Source organism: Podarcis tiliguerta, assembly GCF_965153285.1.
Source record: "Podarcis tiliguerta genome assembly, chromosome: Z".
In the NCBI taxonomy this organism is placed as follows: domain Eukaryota; kingdom Metazoa; phylum Chordata; class Lepidosauria; order Squamata; family Lacertidae; genus Podarcis; species Podarcis tiliguerta.
The window spans coordinates 37,000,946-37,020,603 of record NC_139553.1 but is presented as its reverse complement, the minus strand read 5'-3'; positions in this window follow the sequence as shown (position 1 = coordinate 37,020,603).

Below are 19,658 nucleotides of genomic sequence, written 5' to 3'. Positions count from 1 at the left end.
TGAAATCTATGCAGATCTACTCTGGAGTAATTTATGTGTATTCAATGGGCCTGTCTTCCAAGAAAAGTGCAGACTTAGTGAGACTTAGTCCTTTGGAGGTGAGCACTTTAGTGCTCACATAATGAGAAGCAGGGAAGGCGGAAAGAATGAAATCCTTAAACTCAATCCTTTGTATCCCATCATTTAAGTCACACTGTGCTCCCCAAGCAGCAGCAGTGGCAGCAGCCTTGTAAAAACAGTAGCTGAGTTTCCCCTTATTTAACTATATATTTTCATGCATATGTATTTATTTTAAAAATATCAAATGTGAGATTCTATGTAATACTAGTCCTGATCAGCAGAGACGTACTTAAATTAATTAATGAACTTAGATATACCTGAAGGAGCATCTCCACCCCCATCGTTCTGTCCAGTCACTGAGATCCAGTGCCAAGGGCCTTCTGGTGGTTCCCTCACTGCGAGAAGCCAAGTTACAGGGAACCATGCAGAGGGCCTTCTCAGTAGTGGCGCCTGCCCTGTGGAATGCCCTCCCTTCAGATGTCAAAGAGATAGACAACTGTCTGACATTTAGAAGACATCTGAAGGCAGCCCTGTTTAGGGAAGTTTTTAATGACTAATGTTTTAATGTATTTTTAATCTTTGTTGGAAGCCACCCAGAGTGGGGTACAAATAATAAATTATTATTATTATTATTATTATTATTATTATTATTATTATTATTAATTATTGGGTCTATTCTGAGTAAAACTTATTTGGTTGCAACCCTTGCAGATTAATGTTGAAACAGGATGCAACAGTATCAGATGGTATGGTGGAACAGTAACACTCACCTGACTATATAAAGAGAGAAGGGAATTGCCCCTGAGAAGGATTTGGTGGGAAACGAGAGGAAAGAGTTAAGTCATCCCCGCAAGTCTTCCCAACAGAGAGCTTCTACTCTCATATCATCCTTGCTGAATATCTTTGGGAAATACTACACAAATCTGAAGTGGAGTCCCTAAGGTGGTTGAATGGCATTTTGCATGCCTCATTCTGGCAACTCCTGCAGTCAAGCTGGTACAAAATGTAATGCTCTTCTTTCCTTTGGACCACAACAGTGAGGCCAAGAAGGGGCTTGTCATCAGGGAAGCCCAGACCTCCACACACACTGCCCAGGCTTGCATCCTGGTGAGATCACTTAAGTGTTGCTAATACAGCAGTTTGACTTCACCCCTGGAGGTGCAGTCCATTGTCTCTTGAGACAGATGAATGCCAACAATATATATAAAAGAGCAAGAAGCCTTTGCCCTATTAATGATATGATCTCTTTCCTACACACTGCAGTGACTGGAATATCTATCTCTGTCCCATTTTCAGATCTTCTTTAATTTGGCAGCACAAGGCTGAAGCCAATTGTCAATGTGAGCATCTGCTATTCCCAGGATCAGATAAATAAGCTGGAAAGATCTTTAAAATGCACATTAAAAAGATACTCCAAATGCAGCTCAGCACTCCACGATGCCATCCTTTCATATGGGTCTGTTCTGCTCTCCCGAGTCATACCTTTTTATTCTTAATAAGCCCCCTCTCAAGAACAGCATCACAGAGGTGGAAAAGGTACTGAGAGGCAGCAAAGAAAAATCATCATAGGGTTGGAGAACTTTTCCTATGAAGAGATCAACTGTTACGTGGCTATTTTTAGTTAAGACAACTAAGGAGGATGTTATAGAGGTTTGTAAAATTATGGAGAAAGTGGACTGAGAGGACTTTTTTTTTTTTTAAGCACTGAGCAAAAGCTAGCTCTCAAAATTTCCCATCCTATTTGGAAATGGTGGAGCTAGTTCAGATATTCAGTTATGTTCCACTGGGGTGTTGTCAGTAGCCACAGAATTTTTACCTTTTCCTTTCTGTTCTTTATTTTCCTTGCTTATAAATACCAGTTGGTGGGGAACAGGAAAGCCATTGCATTCAGGTTGTACTTGCTTGTAGGCTCACCAAAGGCATCTACGTTGGCCACCATGGGAAAGACAATGCTGGATGAGATAGATCCTTTGTTCTGATCTGTTGGGGCTCTTCTTAGGTTCTTTAAAAAGAGGGACTGTGGACCCCAAGCCAAGGTGGAGGCAACTCCAGCTCTCCAGGCCTTTCTGGCCCTTGGAACTGTTTTCAGAATCCACACTTATTCCTTTTGCCTGAATAGGCAGCTGCTCTAGCCTTGTAGCAGCCTTGTCGCTACACCCCATGGCTGCCTATTTCTGCTCCTTTCTGCACCATTGGGGCTCTTCTTATGCAGGTATGTTTTAATGGAGAATGGCTGGAAACCACAATTGCTGCTGAAGCAACAGATGCCTGTTTAATGCTTGTTGCTGTGTCTTAAATAGAACATGAGAAACGTGGGCTGTCACCAGAGCTCCAGAGCCAGGGGTCACCTCTCACCTTTGGTATTAAGTGCAAACAAATCTAACCCTTTTAGACAGTAATTTCTGGAGCTGCTGTGTAATTAAAGTCAGATTTACTAAATATATAACAGTGTCATATGGAGGGGGGAATGCAGCATTTGTTAACGATGATGATTATTTTTTAAAAATACATGCTTAGTGGTTAGAAAGCACAGCTTGAAGGAGCACACACCTGACCTTCATTTACCATACGGAAAAGCTGCCTTCTGATGCTGTAAACAACAAGAACGAAATCAGTGTTTAAAGTCAGACTGAGCCAAGATGGTGGGGGCACTTTTCATTGTCAGCACCATGAAAAAAGTGTGTGTGCATGTCTGTGTGTGCCCACTCCCTTGGCAATTTTTCAGGTGCCGTATGGAAAGGGAGCATAAGTTTTCACCCATCACAAATGAGGTCAATGTTTCATGAAGCATGCTTTCATTTATAAAAATTATCCCACTCACTTGCCCTCCAGCATTGCCATTGTAGCTGGGACTTACATGTTTTTTCAGAGCCTTGTTCCTGAGGAAAACTCTACCCCCCACAAAAAATAAATCAGTATTCTGAATGTCTCTACCCCTAGTGTGACCCATTAATGCACAGACATATCCCCATGTTCACCCATGAAATATTAGAGGATATGCATTCTATTACACAGAATCAGAATGGTGTCATACAAATAATAGCCTTCAACTCTGATCCATAAATAATCAGGTATACCAGAATATATATCTAGATGCTGACTACTAGCATGGAAATAATGCAAAAGCTAAAGTTATTTGTGGACCAGTGGGCCATCTTTAGGTCTAGGCTGGTGTACCAAAGTGGGTAAATGTTGTTGTCAACTCACATCAGCATGAAGAAGGCTCAGGCTGGGCATGATGTTTTACAGAATGTTTCTGGAAATCTCATTACCCCAGTCTCATATGTCAGCCAGAATGTGGGCACAGAGGAGAAGGAACCAGTCAAACCCATGCCACCTTCCCAGTGGAAGAACAGCAATATCTAGTTCCTGATATCACTCCTAATATCCTGATATTGAAAAAGCTCCCAGCAACCCTAAATAAGAACACCCTAAGGTAGATCCACTGAAAACAAGCTCTTCCAAGGAATCAGACTCTCCTCATTCTCCAGTGTCCACTCATTGGGTGAGAAGTCACAGAGAATCAGAGAGCTGTGTGAGCTGAGCATCATCTAGTTCTCCCTCCTGCAATGCAAGGATCTCAACTAAAGCATCTGTAACAGATGGTCATCCAACATCTGATTAAAAACCTCCAAGGAGGGAGAGTCCACCACCTTCCGAGGGAATCCATTCCACTGCTGAATAGCTCTTATTAGTGGAAAGTTCTTCCTGGTGTTTAGTGAGAATCTCCTTGTAACTTGAAGCCATTGGTTCTATTCCTACCCCCTTTCTACCTCTTATTTCCTTCTGTATCCTTTTGCACAGTGACCAAAAATATACAGTGCTCAATACAATTTTCCATCAGCTTTTCTGGTTAATTTCCATTGCTATGAATGCCAGAAGGGAATATTTCAGAAAGACCAGATCTTTCCCACTCTTAAAAAAAGAAAAGGCAAATTACCCACAGTAATGCAATTTCTTATTTTGCCATAGTTGTTACATAAAGCATAGAAGACCAATGACAAATCAAATTGTGCCCTTCCGGGTGCTTAATAAGTAAAGCCACAAGGGAAATGATAATTTTGTTCATTTTACCAAGGCAGCTAAAAATGGCTGGTTGATACTCCTGCCTGCCTGGCTGTAGTTAGAAACTTCATTATTATCATTGGACACCAGGAATAATGCAGAATGACAGAGTGTTAGTTGCAAGCGCTGTTAAAAACTTCCCCTCTCTCCTAACCTCCATTAGTCCCAACCACCGATACTGCTGCATCCTCATTTCATTAGACAATTGCCAAAGAGAACATCTCTAATGAGTGATGCAATTGCTAAACACCAGGAGCAGCAAAGTTTGATTAGTTTTATAAAGAGAGCTGATGAGTTGTCCTAAGCATGGCATTAATGTCGCACAAGGCAAAGTCATTTCTCCACTTTCCCTTGCTTGTCTCATTGATGATGGAAGAGGGAAATAATGAGTTAGGTGATGGGGTGCTTCCTATATGAGAATGCCTTAAGGAGTCCCTATTTCCAGCTCCTGCTGGTTTGTTAGCTATGGCTGCTCTTGGACAGAGCTGACTTGGCCACTGTTCCCTATGCTCTAATAAGCTCCAGGTTGAACTATTGCAATGCTCTCTATGTGGGGTTGCCTTTGAACACAAGTTGGAAACTTCAGTTGGTCCAAAATTCAGGGACCAGTTTGCTTAGCTGGGGTTCCATTTAGAACTTCTGGTGCATTAAAACAGCTGTACTGCTTGCCAGTCAGGACTGATTCAAGGTGCTCACATTAGTGTTTAAAGCTGCAAATAACTTAGGCCCCAAATAACTGAAAACCCATTTCTATCTATACCACCCTTCATGAATGTTAACATCTGCAGAGGCGGCGCTCTTGGTGGTTCCATCACCTCAGAAGTGTGAGGAATGGTAGCTTGAGAAAGGGGTTCTCTATGGCAGTATCTAACTAGTGGAGCTCCCTCCCTACAGAGATGTATCTAGTATGTTCAATATACAGCTTTCACCATATTCTGAAGACTTTACCCCCTTAACCTTTGACAAATCAGGACTTTGTTTTGTAGGACCCACCTCATTTATTAAACTTAAACTCTGTTTCATTTGGAATGGTTTTATTTGTTTTATCATTGTAACACCATTATATGCTTTTATAATTGTTGATTATACTGTTGTAACCTGCCCTGGGAATGTATGGTGGAGGGCAGGTAATATACCTTATAAATATATAAATAAGGTCAGCTGGAGCAAGGACACTGAAAATACACCTCTGATTTATAATTTATCTTGAAGGATCAAAGGAAGGAGCATAAAAAACTAGTGGCAAAAACAGGGGTGAGAAACATGTGGCTGACCTGATGTTGCTGGAGTCCAACTCTCATCAGTCCCAACTAGAATGGTCAAGAACTGGGGAAGCTATAATTCAAGAGCAGATAGAATGTTTCCCATCCATAGGCTGAAAAAATGGGTCCTAGCACCTATTGTTATCTGCCCTCAATCAAAGACAACTGACTCCACAACTGATGACCCAGACTTTCCACACTGACTGAAGACTTGGGGGAGCAGGCATGGTCCCTACAGCCAACCCTGAAGACTCCAAGAGTTTAGGGGGAATAGTTTGTAGACTGCCTTGATAGGATCCTCTTGGGGTAAGTTCCTGTTCAACTGCCAGCAGAAGAGCCCCCTGACATAGGCTGAGTGAGAAGTTAAAGCACGCTCCAGCACTAAAGAGAGAGGGCACTTAAAGGTTCAAGTCCCAGGTCAATGATGAAGTTTGCAAATGAAGTCAGTATGTGATTCCAAAGTAAATGACTCTTTATCCCTCCTTACCTGGCACACAAACAACCACTCATTTCCATAACTCCTAATTGCAACTAGAAGACAATCATGTATGAAAGGCAGCTATCATATAATAACTACGTGAAAGAAAGTTGGCAGGGAGAAACAGATCAAAACATACCAGCTGGAACTGGTTTTCTCCTCTTGCTCAGTTCCCTATCTGTCCCACCTCCCATGCCAGTTCTGTAAATTCTGGCTAGCTCTTTAGGTTTGCATGTGTGAGAGAGCATGTGCATGTATGCACATGCGCACGCACGCACACGAACACTAAAGGAATTGTATATAGCAAGAGTGAAATCAGAGCTAAGCCTCATGCACAAAGGCTGCAATTGTATGAACCATTACATGGGAGCAAGTCCAGTTTGACTCGGGAGGTGGGCAATAATGTCTGAGTCAGCACTTATTTGGAACTGAGCCATAGTTCAAACCAGTGTAGTAGGCATACATAAGGTTGGATTCAAGAATGGGTGAAGGTTCTTCTCTGGTAGAAATCTGAATCATAACATACTGGAGGTAGCTGCAGCACAAAAGAAGGCTGCTTAGATAACAGAACTCTGCAGAATGTGCATGCATGACTATTTCTGGATAGACAAAAATAGCTACTTGTCTAGGTCTTCTATCTACATGAAACACAACCTGCCAAACAGACCAGGTATAGCAAAATATATTCATAGGATTTCTAAGATGACTACAAAGTAGAATTTCCTTCTTTTATATAATTTTGTACTCCATTTTTAAGAGGAAACGAAATTAAGCGGGGTCCATGTGTGACAAAGGTACAGTGGTACCTCAGGTTAAGTACTTAATTTGTTCCTGAGGTCCGTTCTTAACCTGAAACTGTTCTTAACCTGAAGCACCACTTTAGCTAATGGGGCCTCCTGCTGCTGCCATGCCGCCAGAACACAATTTCTGTTCTCATCCTGAAGCAAAGTTCTTAACCTGAGGTACTATTTCTGGGTTAGCGGAGTCTGTAACCTGAAGCATATGTAACCTGAAGTGTATGCAACCTGAGGTACCACTGTATCTGCTTTTTTTTTTAATCCAAGTGGGACGACCTATGATATCCAGGATTCCAAGAGCCCTGCATGATATCACTTTGTTCACCATTTAATGATAAACAAAATGATGCAAGGTACATTTCCACTACCTCCACACTTCTCATCTGTATACAAATGTATATTCCTACCATTAACATTGTTCAATAATTTGTTTATTCATTCATCATCAATATAATTTATCACACATGTTATTTATCAACACCTACTTTGCATCTGTCTTCACCCAAAATGAAAGCAATACCCAACCTGCTGATAACATGATAAATGATGTAAGGAAGGAGCTGTAGCCCAAGATAGGAAAAGAGGTGGTAAGGGGAACATCTAGCTACTTTAAATGCATTCAAATCTCCAGGGTCTGATGCGTTACACCCAAGGGCACTAAAGTAGCTTGTGGATGTAATCTCAGAAGGGGAAGGAGGTAACTTTTTCCAATTCCCCTTTCCCTTAAAGTGCGCTCCCCAGCAACCTCACGCATTGTTCCAGCTAAAAGTGGGCAAATCTGACAATTTTTGTTTCATTAACTTTCTCACTTTTTCAGTTTTCAATTCAGTCCTCCACATTTCTGCATCAGTTTGTGATCCTTTTTAAAAGAACTGATTTCCTCATGAAAATTCATCAGCATTCCACTGTAAATTTCTCCCAATATGAACATTCATGAAAGATTTTACTTTATGCATTTTTACAAAGCCAGTTTTCCTACTATAACGTATTTTTGATTGTTATTGTAACTAATATATGATTCCCTATGCACACTTCAGACGCGGGTGGCGCTGTGGGTTAAAGCCTCAGTGCCCTAGGGCTTGCCGATCGAAAGGTTGGCGGTTCGAATCCCCGCGGCGGGGTGCGCTCCCGCTGTTCGGTCCCAGCGCCTGCCAACCTAGCAGTTCGAAAGCACTCCCGGGTGCAAGTAGATAAATAGGGACCGCTTACTAGCGGGAAGGTAAACGGCGTTTCCGTGTGCGGCTCTGGCTCGCCAGAGCAGCGATGTCACGCTGGCCACATGACCCGGAAGTGTCTTCAGACAGCGCTGGCCCCCGGCCTCTTGAGTGAGATGGGCGCACAACCCTAGAGTCTGTCAAGACTGGCCCGTACGGGCAGGGGTACCTTTACCTTTACCTTTTATGCACACTTCATATGCATTTTTGTACATATTACTTCATTGACAAATTGCATTGTGCTTCAGTTTGTGTGCTGTTTCAGAAAGTTCAAATTAGGAGGCTTCACTTTTAAATGTGAACTGAACTGAACTTCTCCACTATCTCTACCATGCTTTCAGAGGGACGAGTACAGTGAGTTCAGTGAATAAAAAAAAGGAACCCATCACCCCAAAATCCTCTTCCCTATCCTGCAACAACAGTGTCCCATGAATGGGGTTCCATTAGCAGCAAGTCTGGGTTCAACTCAATGGCATTTACTTTCGGGCAGACATGTTTGTGCTGACAATCTCTCTCCACACAGCTCCCTGCTCCCCCCCCCATCGGTTTTAGTTGTTTTGTTCACCAGATTCCCCCCTCCCCAAAATTTCTTCCACTCTCAGTTTACATACATGCACCCTCACATTCCCATCAAGCAAATACAGATCATTCTACTAGGGCTGCCATATTTCAAAAAGTAAAAACCTGGACACCCCCAAGTTGTTGAGAATTATTTATTTTTTACAAAAATGCCGAAAAAACAAACAAATATGGTTTTTCAATCAACTTGCCTAAGATCCAGGACAAGGCACCACCTTTCGGAAATCCCCCCCCCCCAACGTCAATTCCTCCTTTTTCCCAGTAATGTCCAGGAAAATCTGGACATGTGGCAGCCATATTTCTATGCTTTGTCCTGTGTGACAGATTGCTATCATTCTATATAGAGTCTATTATGTTTGTCTTGATTATGGGTTGTGGAAATAAACTGAACTTAATTATGCATAGGGACAAATGATCAAATGAAGCCTATGAATATCCTAATAGAAGTCTTTTATCTTCAAACCTGCCACCCTGTGAACTGCCTAGGTTTCTGCCTTGGCCAAAAGGGCTGGGCATGATGTTCTCATTCTGTTCACCTTTTGATTTCAGGGAATCAAAGGTGTCCTGTTGAGCAGCATTCTGTGAATGAGAATAAGGTCCTGAATAAATTGCTCACAAAATCCATGCCAAGCTAAGCCCTTGATGGCTCCCAACGGCCACATATGCCTTTAACACAAAACTAGGCAATGCTCTGCCGACCTTATGGATCCATCACCTCTTCCTAAATAGGTCAGCAGAGAACACTCTGCTTTCCTCTTCCCAGATGTAGACTAAACAGTGCATCATCCCTGCCATGCAAATAAACATAATAATTGCAGTAGAGCTACTGAACTTCTTCCTAGGAAAGGCACTTTGACCTGTAAGATTTAAAAGGAGGTGTGTGTGTGTGTGTGTGTGTGTGTGTGTGTATATATATGTATATATATTCATTTTATTTCATTTTATGCTAGCACAGCATCTCACTTATTAACTATCTCAAAGCTGATCCAGTACAAATGTTTCAAGTAAAAGGGTGTGGTGATACAGGATCAGAGCCAAAACTCTCTAAAGGAGAAAATGAAGGGACTCCTCCTGATGACAGAAAGTCAGAGACAGGACAATCAATCTGTGAGGGAAGCCCAGTGGGGAAAGTAGCCAGCTGACAGAATTCCATTGGCTTGCTTTCTCTTGACCTCTTTCCAGAATAGATCAATGTGAGTCTAGAATAATATTATCTTCAGTTCCTTCCCCACCTCCTCCTAATTTCCGAAGTATTCTACTAGCTTTAAGTAGTATCCTTTCAATAAAGACTCTGCAGAAACTCAGAAGCTCTTTCATGTGTACTCCCCCATCTTAAAAGCGGAATCTGACCAAAATATTACAGCAGGAATGATGGGAATGTTTGGGGTTTTTTTTAGACTGGGGGCCACATTGCCTTCTGGGCAAATTTTCAAGGGCCATGTGCCAAGGCAGGGCAGGGCCAGAGGCAAATCTGGGCAAAGCAACAAATTCAAAATGTTACCTTTGCAGTTTACACATACACACAACACTCTGTTCCCCACCCAGCCATGAAAGAGTCACTAGCAGAACAAGGGCACATCCCAGCTAAGCACAGACACTCAGTAAATGGAGCAGTGTCAGTAAGAGGTGTGGCCTGGGGAGAATTTTGAGAGCCAAATACAGGGATCGGGGGCCATTTGGGCCCTGGAGCTGCGTTTTCCTATCCCTGTGTAACCTTATGGTGTTCTTCTTGTTCAGGGTTCTAGCCAGCCATTCCATGCTGTCCCCCTGCATTTTCCATCCCACCCCACAACAGACACTCAGCATTCTGTGGCCAGTTCAGTTCAGTCCTCATTGCCTTCCTTCATATACCCTTCCCCATAAAATATTTGTGCTTTGGTAAACTTTGCTGATACCTCCCTTTTCTGCATGGATGGTGGCATTTTGTCAACATTAGGACTGGCATTCAGATCATAAATTTGCTCTTCAGAATGCCTAAAGCACAGATGCAATGCTGCTGGGTTACAGATTCCTTCTGCCCTGACCGGTGGCCAAAGGTTCCCTATTCATTACCTAAAGGACTGTATCCTGTACCAACCCAGACCTTAAGATAATCCTCAGAGGCCCTTCTCTGGACATTACAAGACACAGAGCCTTTTCAGTGGTGGCACTTTGGTTATGGAATGTAATCCCCCAAAGTCTCCCACCAGGCAGCTATGTTGTGGTTAGGGGCGGGGAATACATTCAGTTCCATTTTCATTTTAAGCCCTGTTGCTTGCCCAATAAGCACAGGGTACCTTTGTCCAGCAGTGCCGTGGCCCATAAAGGTAAAGGTAAAGGTACCCCTTCCCGTACGGGCCAGTCGTGTCCGACTCTAGGGTTGTGTGCCCATCTCACTTAAGAGGCCGGGGGCCAGCGCTGTCCAAAGACACTTCCGGGTCACATGGCCAGCGTGATGAAGCTGCTCTGGCGACCCGGCACCAGCGCAGCACACGGAAATGCCGTTTACCTTCCCGATATAACCCAGTACCTATTTATCTACTTGCACACTTAGGAGTGCTTTCGAACTGCTAGGTGGGCAGGAGCTGGGACCAAACGACGGGAGCTCACCCCGCCATGGGGATTCGAACCGCCGACAATGCGATCGGCAAGCCCTAGGCACTGAGGTTTTACCCACAGCGCCACCTGCGTCCCTCGCCATGGCCCATAGATTGCAGCAAAACACTGGGCATGGTTCTGCCCAGTATCTTCCCTGTATGATGGGCTCATGGGCAACAGCTGTCCCATGGCTCCTTGCTGAAGAGGGGAGGGGAAAGCTTATACAGTAGTACCTCGGGTTACAAACACTTTGGGTTACAAACTCCGCTAACCTGGAAGTAGTACCTCGGGTTGTGAACATTGCCAGCAGCACAGCGGCAGCAGGAGGCCCCATTAGTGAAAGTGTGCCTCAAGTTAAGAACGGTTTAGAGTTAAGAATGGACCTCCGGAACGAATTAAGTTCATAACCCGAGGTACCACTGTATAAGGCTGCTTCCCCTGGATCTCACAGCCATTTTGCTTTGATGGCTCCCCACCCACACTCCGTTGGGTTAGAGCCTTCACTGAGCAATTTTGGGTCATTGGTTGACAGGGCAGAAAATGAATTCTCTCTCTCAACCTGATTGGCACTTGGTTGGGGGTTTCTTCCACCTTCCCCTCAGTGAAATTATGGCTTTCCTTTGTCAGGTGGAAGAACATAGTGAGACCTTGCTTGCTTGGCTTGCACCATGGCAAGGTTCAACACTGGCTGACTCCCATCATGCAGGTTTGGAGCGATCCAAGTCCAGCGGATCCATCCCATCAACATGGGGCTTGTGGAATGATGAACTGATCCTGGGACCCAATGCCGTGCCAACCCTTGCCTTGTCTTCTGCTCTCAATAAAGATTTGTCCTGATTTTATCCCATCACCATTGTACAAGTTCTTTTGCTGCTCTCATGGGTCACATAATGTGCCTGCCTGGATAATGTGCACCTACTTAATTCATACCTTCCTGAAACAATAGGTGAATCAAAAAGCAGTTGCCTTACATGATGCAGTTTTCCAACCATAGCGCATGTGCATATAAATGTATATATTAGGGGAAAGTGTATATGAAATTCACATATGAATGAAAGTAACATACAAACAAGGATTTTATTAGGGAAAATTGTCTGCAAGGACCCATAGCAAAAATATGCGCATTAGGAGAAATGCATGCTGAAATACTGGTGAAAGTTCATGAGGGCTTAACAATAAATCACAAACTGATGTGGAAATGTGGCAAGCTGAAATAAGTTCAAGGGAAGATGAGAAATGGAGTGAAACTGTAATAGACAGATTCATCAGTCCGTAATTGTGGTATTTTTTTGTAGCAAGAGAAACATTATTATTATTATTATTATTATTATTATTATTATTATTATTATTATTATTATTTCAGTTTTTATAATTAATCATGAGCTTTGGAGTGCAGGTGCTAACTTCTTTTGCTGCTTTTATGCTGCATTAGGTGCTACAGTTTTATGTCCTTAATTTACATTGTTCTTCATCCTTACTGTAAACCATCCACACAATTGTCATTACTGGTTGGCATATAAATATTTTAAATAAAACAAATGTACAAAACAAAATCTTGTTTCTGGTCTCCTTAAAAGCATTTAGCACATGCTTAGAGGTGCACAGCTTAAGGTGTCAGATTCTTATCTTAACATAGTTAAGAAGATAAGAAAAGTTGTACCATGCTAGATTGAAGGGGCAGTGGACACAGTTTCATAGAAACCCTTTTGTTTGGCTGCTGGTTGGCCAACTACACAATGTAATTTGTGATTGGCAGAGAGAAGGCCATTACCTAGAGGAGACTGAAAATATGCTTTCTATTAAAAGAAAGGGGAGTTCTCGTTAAAGAAGAGCAAGGTTCTTTATTGCTGGCAAGCTATATCACTCACAGCTGGCACAGATTCTGAATTCTCTGCTGCCATCATCCATTATCAAGGAAGCATTAGAGAACAACTCTGAAAAATTAAGGCCTATCATTTGGAAGCCAGACAATGCATCACAAGACATTTGAGTGCTGACGGTGGTTTTGAAAGCTTGCTTTGCAATCCAGGTCAAGTTGGCCTGGGCTGGAGAATGGCAAGATAAATGCTGGCAAGGTGCTTAAAGAGAGATCCTGAGTCAAAAAATCCAGTTGAGCTAAAACTGTCCATGGTCTTCCAGTGACCTGCAAGGCTGAAATTGCTGTGTGCCCCTAACAGCAGTTTCTTAGGATATTATTCTGTCTTTGAAAATAGCAGGGGAAATATGAACATGGGTAATCCAATATATATTCTCACTGGGGGAATAAAGAAAACTGGACTGCATTCCCCCCATTGGGGTTTTTTTTTGGGGGGGGGGCTAAAAATAGTGATCTCAGTAGAGTTGAAACGTTTCCTACAAAACATTTCAGTTGTGTGAATATTTATTTTGCCTTAGTCCCCTTCTGGCATTCTCTTGGTTGCTGCTATTTTAGTTATATTTTCCCTGTTGCTTGCTGCTACTTTCACCTTTCTGGATCAGAGAAACAAGTAATTCCTTCTAATCAGGGTTCACATGGTGATTTGTTATTCATTTATTTAGAAAAAGTATAAATTCGCTGATGGAAAATTTCTCCAAGCGCCAATTGTGAATGACATCAGGACACTAAGTAGCCACAGTAATGATGCAAAATATTTTGTTTGAGGGTGAAAGTTTTAAAAGTATCATTTCAGCAGCTAACCATTTACCTGGCATTAGAGATGTCAGAGAGTTCTGACAGAAATAGGAATGAAAATTGCTGTTGTCCATTATATGTTCCATGTTCAGAACAGAAATCAATCCAGCGAAGGCCATTTGATATTCTCTGTGGCTGTTGTTTTTAGTCCACAAATAATACATAATTGGTGACTTTCCCCCCTCATTTAACATGTGCTACCTTTGCATTGAAATGAATGGTTATTTTCTTTCTTTCTGTTTTATCATACTTATCTTCCAAGTAGATGAGCATTGCTTCCATGATTCTTCCTCTACAGTTTATCTGAGGCTAAGAGATCTCAACTCAGGTCTTCACAGACCTACACTGACATTCTAACACAAGGCTGGGGAACTTTGAGGCCGTCCAGGTACTGCTGGACTTCAACGCCTATCAGTTCTATCTAGCATGGTCAATGACCAGGGATGATGGGGGCTGAAGACCAACATCCTGTGGAGGAGCACATTTTCCCCAGCTCTGCTCTAATCACAGGACCACAGTGGTTCTTATTGTTAAAAGTGGTAACAGTATTGCTTTGCTTCATACTTAGGAGAGGTAACATAAGGCCCACCAGTTGGTTTAATCCAGCCTCTGTGGCAGTTTATTTCCTGGGGTAAAATCGTAAAAAAATCTCAACAATTTCAATCCTAAAAAAGGTCAACAACTTGGGTTGGCCCTTTGGTCAGCCCCCACGGCCCTTCACTTCATCAAATCTGGCCGTCTTTGAAAAAAGTTTGGACACCACTGACATAAGGCTATAAAAAGAGTCAAACTGGATCCAGCTAAAGGCCCATCTAGTCCTTTATCCTGTTCTCATAGTGGTCAATCAAATGCCTGTGGGAAATCTGCAAGCAGGACCTGAGCTCATGAGCACTCTTCCATCCTGTAATTTCAGAATCATTACTGCCTCTGACCATGGAGGTAGAACATAGCTAGCATGGCTAATAGCCCTTGATAAGCTTACCCTCCATGAATTTCACTGTCCTTTTTTGAAGCCATTCATGTTGGTGGCCATCACTGCCCCCAGCAGGAGTGAGTTCCATAGTCTAGCTTATATGAACTGAAGGAAGAAGTATTTTTTTATCAGTCCTGACTCTTCCAACATTCAGCCTCACTGGATGTCAACAAGTTCTTGTGCCGTGAGAGAGAAACTTTTCTTTATCAACTTTCTAAATCAGACACATGGATAGTCCCAACTGACTGCCATGCATTGCCCACCAAGTTTATTCATAGCTTGTCATTGCTTTTCTTTACTACAATATTTTCCTGTCTTTGCTGAAATGAGCAAACAAGTCAAAGTACACAGCTGTGCAAATGAGCCGTGCTCAGGAGATAATATTTACACTTTCTCTGTGTGTGCATGTGAGCATCTTCTTTGTTTACCTTTTCCTTTGCTGCTTTTCCATGCCCATGCATATTTGCACCACTTTTATTTTTGTCCAGGATGAACCCCATCATCACCATGCACACACACTCTTCCCCTCCAGCTATGGTGGCTGGTTCCCATTAGGACTAGTAAGTTGGATAGCAGGAAGCCCAACTTGTAGATGGAACTAGAGCCAATGACAGGCAGAGGCAACTAATTTGAGTGCTTTCCCTCAACCTCCTTCCATATGAGTTCTGGAAAGGTAACACTGAAGTTAAAAAGGAGGCAGCTGACATGTTATGCCACCCCACCCCAAAGAAAAACCTGGTTGTATGTAAGAAGGCATGCAGGTGCAGCCTAGCTAGGGCTGATTGAGGTTGGTGGAGCTGCTGCTCTCTAATATTTCTTTTTGATGGTTGTTATTGTTTAAGCAAAGATTATGGCACAGCAATACATGAGAAACTGGTCTCATGGACAAATCCTCACTAGATTATCAGGCTTTTTACCTATCTGTACTAGGACTTCACTCAGGGATGGACAATTTCTGTGAAATCCATCCATAAGCAAGAATGCACATTTTCTTTATTCCTCTTTCTCCTCATCCATTCACAAACACAGCCCCTCTAGTCTCACACGCAAACACACACCATAAATTATAGCAGGAATATATTCCTGCCACAAGGAATATATATATTAAAAAACCCTCAGATGCTTAGATGCTTTGTAACTGTTGGGTGGATGCATTTCAAGGGGGGGGGGTGTTCTATTCTATTGTATTCATTGTTCTACCTTTATTATCATGCTTAAGTTGGTAATAACAGTTCCAGCAATTGAGTATGAAATCACAGCTAACATAAAAGGTCGCCATATGGAAGATAGTGTCTTAATGGACACTAGATTTTGGCCTGAAGAGAAAGATTTGGCCAGTTCCTTGATTACAGCAAGTTAATGGTCAATCTGTGGTCAGGACAAGGATGCAAAATAGAGACATGGCTTGCATAGCCCCTCCAACCATTGCATTTATTGTCATCTATCTCACGAGACAATGGATTGTGCCTCCATGAGTGAAGTCAAACCACTGGAGAATCACAGTGCCTACTGTAGCTTCAGAGACGGGTAATTCATAACTGCTGCCTCCCACATTGTCTTTGCTGTGTTAGCAGCACCGAAGTGACCTCTTTAGGGTGCAAGCCTGGTCATGGAAGTCCTGGGCTGCCCAGATCACAAGACTCAGAAAGCAGAGCAATACATTTGGAACCAGCTTGGCTGTAGAAGTTGCTAGTAGAGTGACAAAGCCACTTCTGACATCAGGAGGAGGTGGGGTTGCGGGCTCATGCCCCCAACACACGCACGGTGGCTGGTTTCCAGCCCTGTGCGAGCAGGGGAATCCTCGGGCCGCGTCATCCCCAATCGGCTGGCTCAGGGTGTGTGGCCTGCCTCATTTAAGACAGGCGCAGCCCCAGAATCCCCCTCTTTGGTCCACGCAGCTGCTGAGGTTTTCCACCCACCTGCCCTTTAGGGTTTTCCTTCTGACATTGCTATGGGCTCTGGCTGGTCGCCGTTAAGGGGCCTGGTAGGAATTTTTTCACTTGGCAAATTGGCACCAGCCATTTGGTTTTTCGCCTACCTCGTAGCAAATCATCACAACTCTTTGGTTTGGGCAGTTAGGCATTGGTAGGGGTATTGTTATGTAGATGTGTTGGGGGGAGCACCATCACCTCCCCCAAATATTGAAGCGTAGTCCCATAAAGGATTCCAGCGGGCTTGGCCTTGTCCGAAGCCTATGGAGGCCAGGACCTAAAGCGTGCCCCCGATCGGTGACCCCGGGGGTGTACCCAGTTGATGTGCATCAGCAGGGCTCCCCCTGCTGGTGTTAACCTTTCCTGGTTTTCAAGCAAGCAGGCTGAAGCCGGAGAGTCTGTTAGGACCAATGCCTAAGCCAATACCGCTCTTACCTGTAACCAATAAAGTTGTGGCCAATTTTCGCCCATTAACCTTAAATAATGTGTCCTGTCTTTATTCCTATCAGGGGGAGGCGGGAACTCACCACACAAATAGAAACTGTATTGGGCTGCAAAATTATGAAGCCCATGAGAGATCAGCTAGGAAATCCTAGATTTGGTTCAAACCTCAGTGATGTATTTACTAAGTGACCTTGGGCACCTAAAGCCCTTACCTCTTAGTCCTTATATTGAGTATGAGGGCATTATCTTACAATTCTTACATGGTTGTTGACATGATTGCTGAGAATTCATATATAGGGCTTCCCATAAGCATCTGACTGACCACTGTGAGAACAGAATGCTGGACTAGATGGGCCACTGGCCTGATCCAGCAGATCTCTGCTTATGTTCTTATGCATGCAGATAAATAAAAAAAATCTGTTTAATGGAGGCACTGGGAATGGTGTGTGAGTGTATGGGTGAAATTTTATGAAAAATCTTATAGTTGTTTTAACTCTTTGACATCTGCTGGGAGGGTATTCCCCAGGGTGGGTGTGACTACCCAAAAGACCTTCTGTCTGGTTCCTATAGTATCATTTTTCGCACTGAGGGAGCTGCCAGAAGGCTCTCAGAGTTGGACCTCAGTACCCAGACTGAATGATTGGGTAGAGGCGCTCCTTCAGGTATACTGGGCCAAGGCCATGTAGGGCTGTGTCAGGGTGCCCTCAGAATGCTCTGAGTCCCCTGACATACGATACCCCAGTGAGGCTGAACTGAACTGGCAGTAGCAGGAAGAGATAGCAAACCTTGCTACGGAAGATGAAAGAGAGCCAGGTACAAGCAGGATTTTTTGGAATTACAGCCCACGGAGGGGGAGGGAACACAAAGAGGAGAGACGCAGGAAAGTGAACAGGCAAGTTCCCAGACCGTGCAAGGGTTACGTTCTGAGTCGGGAGGGGGGGAGAGACCTGAGTCCCTTTGTGCAAGGCGCATCGGGAGATTTCATGAACGTAGGCGGAAGGTCATAAAAATTCCCTGCTTTAGCTGTTGGAAAAGAAGCCATAAATCAGTGGGATCAACTGACGAGAACCATACAGACTGAAATTGCGTGGGCTCATGCCCAGTTGTGTAAATAGCAATAAATGAAAGCTTTAAAAATGGCCAACGTTGCCGCTTCTGTTTGTGTGTGAAGAGAGCAACTATGTGACCCTGACAGTAAGGCTTTAAAGGCCAATACCAACACTTGGAATTGTGATGCACTCCCTGCACCTGGTGAGATGCCAGAGCCTAGATTGAATAGTGAACACTGTTGATTGCACCAGCAGGAGGAGACTGAGCCTACTTAGAGAAGTGCTCAGTTGACTGTACCAGCCTGTGGCTCAGGATGGGACCTGCATGAATGACTGTGCCTGCCCTGCTGTTCAGACTCTCGTTCAGGGTGTGTGTTGCATGCTGGGAAAACATCTTAGCTTACACCTAGCCATGAACTCTAGAGCTCTGCTTAAACCACTGATATGTGCACCTTGTAACCTGATGCCTATGTCTGGGAATTTTAGTGGATTCTAGAATACAGCTTTTGAAAGTAATTGTGCTGAGAGTCTGAGTACCATATCCATGAATGGGAATCTGGTCAGAAAGCTTCACAGCTTGCTTCATCTTTTCATTAAAGCTTTATTGGTGGTGCCTTCATTAGCAAGGAGCAACCTTGTGGTCACAAATATAACACTTTCCAGGACCTTGACACACAGTTTTGTCAGCTGCTGCCACCTAGTGAAGGCCACAGCAACAGCCCTGCTAATTATTACTCCTACTGTGTGGGAAAGGGAAGGTGGCAAGGTTGCTGACACTGATGCTAGGACCAACTATTTATAAGCTAAGCTCCAATTTCAAATGCTATTATTTATTGTTTTTCATTTATTTATTTCAGTTACTTATATACCACAGAAACACTGGCATTTTTAAGAATGCTAAGATTTAAAAAGAAATGCAGTGATAAAATCAATCACACAAACTGAAAGCTTACTTAAAATGTCCACTAAAATAAAATGGTCTTCCTCAAAAGATCTCAGTGAACGGGCAGTCCTTAAGGAATCAGGCAGTCCTTAAGGTATCCTGGACCCAAGTTGTTAAGGGCCTTGTAAATTGATGGAAATACCTTGAAATTGACCCAAAAACATATGTGCAGGTATTTCAGTTCCAGAGTTAATCTCTGTAAGTAGTCTGCCCCTCCACCCCAACAGTCTAACCACAGCATGTTACACAATCTCATAATTAGACCTGAAGTAATGAAACTGGAAGTTTTATTTCAGTCTCCTCAGTGCCAAGTTTCAGTTGCATCAGTTTCCAGAACAGTGTAGGGAAATAACATGAAATGTTGTGCTTATTAATATGAAATAATATGCATCCACCTAACCCTGTCAACTTCTGAAGTCAGCCATGACAGAAGCTTTACTAGGATAAAAGTCTTGCTAGGTTGGTTGTATCCCACAGGCCTTCCATCAACATATACTTAGCCCTGGAGAAGATGGTGTGTGTACATCTCACCCTCGAGAGGCTACAAAAAGTTAGAGAGCCCTTGGGGCTATATTGCACCATCGATTTCTGTGGCACAACTCCACACTGATTTCA